At 42.3% G+C, this 5,849-nt stretch overlaps 1 pseudogene; it reads right to left on the bottom strand.

Annotated features, from left to right (window-relative positions):
* Nucleotides 1-229: 229 nt before the first annotated feature.
* On the bottom strand, nucleotides 230-690 carry LOC110339018 (annotated as a pseudogene).
* Between the last annotated feature and the right edge of the window lie 5,159 nt (nucleotides 691-5,849).

Genomic DNA, 5,849 nt, shown 5'->3' with positions numbered 1-5,849 from the left:
ATTACTATAGGAGTAATTCTTTCCTCTTGTTTTTAGATAGCAGAGGTGTCTTGTACTTGAGAAATTCTAGAGTTACATGAGCTGACTCCTTACAGTACTAAAAATAATGATTGTTATTATTTAATTAATATTGTATAGTTAATTATCTAATTTAAATAATTAAACAATAATGGTAATATAATGGTAAGTATTATTAAAGTTGACAAAGAACTTTATTTGTTCTGGAGAGTCACCTGTGTGCTTCAGAACTTCTGGAACTGCTTCTGGTAACCTTGAGCACACTAAAGCACACTGTCTTGTTCTGAGGCCTGGACTCTCCCAGGGTGACAATGTAGCCAGTCTGTACATCCCTGAAACAAGGGATCAGGACATGTTCTTGTGGTACTTTTGAAATTGACTGTATTTTCGGACCTACAGGAAATGAGCTAAGCAGATGACAATAGTCCTGTACCTTCATCTTGGTCACAACACCAGAAAGAATCTGACCTTGGGTAGAGACATTATCAGGGAAGGGGCATTTCTTGCCCATGTAGGACCCCTCAGTGACCTTCATGAGCATCATGAAGCCTACTCTCCTTGTAGTACCTAAGGAGCTTCTCCTTTGTCAGTTTCTCCAGGTAGAACCCACTTTTAGTTTTGGAAGATTGTGAACTGCTTTTGGGAAGTATACTTTGTCTGAATGTCCACCATCTTCCTGGCAACCCAAGAGAAAATGTATTATTATTATTTTTTAATCTCAAGAATTTGGTTTCTTTATGGACTTTTAAAAATTTATTTTATTAGATATTTTCTTCATTTATATTTCAAATGCTATACCGAATGTCTGCTTGTGGACGTTGTACATCGTGGTGCGGAGCCTAGTGCGCACCACGATGTACAACGTCCACAAGCAGATGGCTGACTAGGCCATCTTCTGCTATATATGCAGCGAGAGACATGAGCTCTGGGGGTACTGATTAGTTCGTATTGTTGTTCCACCTATAGGGTTGCAGACCCCTTCAGCTCCTTGGGTAATTTCTCTAGCTCCTCCATTGGGGACCCTGTATTCTATCCTATAGATGACTATAGGCATCCACTTCTATACTTGCCAGGCACTGGCATAGCTTCACAAGAGACAGCTATATCAGGGATTTTTTACAGTCATATAAAAACTGCAATTCGATGGTATCTGAGTGACCTGTGACCAGGCTATAATCTGAAAAACCAGTAGTCTCTAGAAAGAGCTCATGAACAGACTCTATGTTTCTTTGAGAGCCAATAACTTCATCTGACATATCAGGTGCCAAAAAATTGTGTAAGGATCTTTCTGGAACAGTTAACACATATATGCTTCCCATATACCAAGCCCTGAGGCAAATGCTTAAGCTCACTTAATCATCATAATATTTCCATTGCAGAAGCCAGGAAAGCCAAACACTGCCCTAAGCCACACTGTTGTCTAAGTCCCCACTGGAAGAAGAAGCCAGGCAGTATGAGGTGTGAGCTTTGCTCTTCAGTGTGGCATGGAATTGTGTCTGTGTGAGAATGTCTCACCCTTGCCCAGATGTCTCTTCTCTTCATTAATCTTAAATCTATATTTTATAGAGAGTATTGCTGAGTAGTTCCTTCTGCCATGACAACCAACATCACTTTTCTTAAAGCATGTGTGATTTGGCCTGAAGTCTAGAGAAGGGATGGGGCAGCTGTGACAGCAGTGGGAGTCAGGAAACTGAGGTCCACATGTACTCCTCTCTGGATGAGCTCTCTTTGGCCTTGAGGTATCCTGGTATACATACAGAAGCCAGTCCATATACCTTCCATATACCTTCTCTACATGCAGGCTGATGGAGTCAATAACTTCATGGCATAAGATTTGAGAGATTTAGACAGAGTCTTAAAGCAGGTGGCAGGGAATAGCGCTAAACCAAGCACTGTATTTTGCAGAAGTCTCTCTGCCTCAATTTTCTGCCCACAAATCCATCTTTGCTGATGAAGAGTGGTGCATAACTGACAGAATGTTATTTGGATGATAGAAACTTCTTGGTTCCAAATGCTCAAATGATAGCTTGATATTTAAGAACAACTAGAAAGCTAGAGAGAAAGGACCAATTCAGACTTGAGCGTATCTAGATGAAAACAGGATTTTCAACATCATTAACAACAGATGAGAGAGAAAGTTGAATTGGGGGTTATTACAGTTTATGTCTTTGCAAAATGCACAGAATTTGTGTGTCCTTTTTGACTTTAAAATGATGGTATGTGGGTTATGGAGAGGTTCAGTAACAATGCGTGTCTCCCTTTTAAGTGTTATCCAAAAGAGTCTTTTCAACTTAATCCACTTTATTCAATATAAGCTTCTCTTTTCTGGAAAAAAAAAACTACCACAAAAATATGTGTTTGGAAGTTGTGTTCTGCTGAAATCCTTAAGTGTAATACTTTTGACATTGTGTGTGTGTGTGTGTGTGTGTGTGTGTGTGTGTGTGCGCGCGTGTTTGATGAGCACACACATGCCTGTGTATGGTCAAAGGACAACCTAACAGACACAAGCAGACTTCCATGTTTTATGTTTTCTGTGAAAAGAAGTTCTTTCTGATCTTTGACATGAGTGAGAATTTGTTAGTTAATAAAATCCACAGAAGTATCCCAGGTGAAGAAAACCAAATATTATAGAGAGGCCTATAGACATCTCATCAATATTTGCAACCAAACCTGTCATTATTGGAGCAGCTTCATCACAATTTGGTTATCAGCTGGACATCCTCATAAGATAGTGCCTTTACCCTGAAACACATCTTCCTCTTCTAATGTGGGGCCCAGGCCTTTTGACCTCTAAGCCCTTTCCAGGGAAGGCATAAACGGACATGTGCACTGGGCACACATGTTTTAGAGACAATGTCAGAGAGCCAGCTTGAGCTTGAACTCTGAAAAGAATTGGAAGCTGCATGGTGTTTGGGTCCCCTCTTATTCCTGTATCTCCTCTTCCCCAGAACTCCTAACTGGTAGCAAAGCCACCATTCTTTAGTCCTGATGGAGCACATCTCCCCCACATCTTTGGTGCTTTCTTCCCAGTTCTCTCATCCGAATTCCCTTTCTTTCCCAGGAATCCTTCATCCAGAGACTTTTTTCTCCGCCTCTAAATCTTGTTTCACACTGTTAATATACAAAAGGAAGCAAATGACAGGAGTCTAAGGAACAGGCCTTCTGCTGTCTGTGAGAGGGACACTTCATTTCAGCTGCATCACTAGCATTTTTCTTTGACGATTTTTGTACTTCATGATTGGGCTATCATCCTTTGTGTCTGAAATGGAGAGAGATGAAGGTCTACAGCTGACTCAGAGAGAAAGTGAAGGAACCCCCGCCCACCTAACTAATCAAATTGCATGCCTATGAGAGGGTGTGGCCAGGAATAGTCACTGGACAGATAGTCCAATGATCAGAGTCCAGAGGGGAATCAGACAGGCAAATAAGTACCCAGTGTACAGTGAGATATGATAAAGGCTGATGTGAACTGATTCTGGAGTTTGGGATCAGGAAAGCAAGCAAATAGCATTGTGCTGAGAGGGTGGAGGCCTCAGAAAGGAGTTGACCTTTAACAAGAGATTTGGAACAAACAAGGTGCAGTAAAGATAGACGGGGTGCATCTTCTGACAGTAGGGGAACAGACATTCCAAAACCACATGGGGAGAGCAGAGTCAAAGGCGTGTCTGAGAAACAGTCAAAGTAGGAATGGTAGGAGACTGCTTGAAACAAGTCAACCGAAGGATCCCAAGGAACTGCAGCTGGTTAGCAGTGTGGATGTTATCCTGCAGGTCACAAGGGGGACCGAAAGGGTTATAAATGCTCAAAGGGCAATGACAATTGTGTGGACTTGAACGGAAACTCTGGTAAGCAATTAGGAGGAAAATTGGAGGTGAGCTGATTAGCAGTCCAGGAAAAGGACGAAGTGAGCATAGCTAAGAGATGGGGAAGCCAGGAACAGACACAAGCCATGTCTGGAAGCTGCTTGGTTTCCAAGGTCCACTGCACAGTGGGAGGAGGGACAGTGGAGAACGAGGCACCAAAGATAACTTCACAAACTTGTGTTCAAAAGCTATTGTGTCGAGTTTCCAAATAAATGCATAACAATATCATTGAGCAAAACATGCGTGTAAGTCAAAGAGTGAACTTAGGGAGGGAAAGTTCATGTGTTCAGGGCACTTTCCCTTCAGGTTGCTTGCTGGGTGTCAGTCTGCATTGGGAAATGGTGGCATAAAGCCCATGAATCAAAGCCACACTTGGAAATCATTGGGTATTGGTCAGAGCTAGAGCCAAAGACTTGAAGGCCCAGGGGACCTGTATAAGGTAGAGGAAAAGAAAACCTAGGTTAGAGCCTTGGCAGGGCAAGGGGCAAGCAGAAGATTGGAAAGTCATGAAAGTAGGAAGAGATACGGGGAGGTTTACTGTCTTCACATCAAAGGGAGAAAGGTTTTCAGGAAGGGAGTGGACAACAATGTCAGAGGCTTAAGGGTGACCAAGTAAGATAAGGAATGTAAATGCAAGGAGGACTTTGAGATCTGGAATCTGTAGGTAATCATAGCACAACCTTCAGGTAGGAGGCATGTGTGTTACGGAAAGGATGAGGTCAGTGTGACGTCCCTGCGAGTCAAGGACTCTAGAGCCCTCCACACCCTAAAAATGATGAGACCGCCAAGTATGTTGCTTATGTGTGTCACAACTATTCATATTAACTACATTACAAACTGATACAGAATATGTTTTAAAATAGCTGCTTACTTGTTCTTAAGGTAATAAATCTGAGTATGAAGAGGTGGCTTAAGAGTCAAGTACACTTACTGCTTTTGATAACGGTTTTGTTTCCCAAGTCCTATCTCACAGCTGTCTATAGCTCAAGTTCTAAGGGGATCTTAGATTTCTTAGCTCCACCAGTCCTCTCATTCAAGCACACACTCCCATATACACATTTACATACACACAATTAAAAATTAATAACACCAAATCTGCATGTAATAAACTTCTTAATAATCTATCCATGAGGACCTCAATACAGATCTCCAGAGTCCAGAGATGTTTGTAAGCCTAATGCTGTCGAGGAAAGGCTAAAACAAGAGCATTGCTGAGGCTTGCTGGCCACCAGCCTCTACCCAGGTTCAGCAAGAAACTTTGTTCTAAATGAATAGAACAACGTGGTTGTTAAGGAAGGACACCCCATGTCTCCTCTGTGAGGGCACATAAAAGCATGAACATCTGTGTACAGAGATCACACCCATACATACCTACACACATACAGATAACAAATACATTCTCAGCAACTTAAACGCCATTTTTAAGTAAAAAGTAACGAGTTCTCGAGGCAAAGGAGTACAGTCCGGCTAGGTAGTGGTGCCGCATGCACTCAGGGGGCAGAAGCAAGCAGACCTCTGTGAGTTAGAGAACATCCTGGTCTAAAAGCACGGTCCAAGACAACCAGGCCCCCACGGAGAGACCCTGTCTCAGAAACAAAACAAGCAAAAAGATTCCACAGTCCAGTGGAATCCTAAATTGCCAGCCTACGTATACGTAAGGCAATTGTGCATTCCCCTTTTTTTCCTGCTATGAAAACCCAGAAATCCACTTGGGTATCACAGACTGTCTTTTCATAAGGAAACACTCAAAGATGAAAACACCTGAACGTTCTCCTCCACAACCTGCATTAGCATTACAGCGCGCGTGCGTGTGTGTGTGTGTGTGTGTGTGTGTGTGTGTGTGTGTACTTTATAATAGAAACTGGCTGCCAAGTAACAGAAGCTAAGGGATTTGTGTAAGTACATTGTTTTCGATCTCATTAGCAAGTTTCAGCTCCACCTTCTGACTACAACATTAGGACTAAGATG

Source organism: Mus pahari, chromosome 22, assembly GCF_900095145.1.
Source record: "Mus pahari chromosome 22, PAHARI_EIJ_v1.1, whole genome shotgun sequence".
Taxonomy (NCBI): Eukaryota; Metazoa; Chordata; class Mammalia; order Rodentia; family Muridae; genus Mus; species Mus pahari.
Note: the sequence above shows the minus strand (reverse complement) of the source record. Positions and strands in the feature narration are given on the sequence as shown.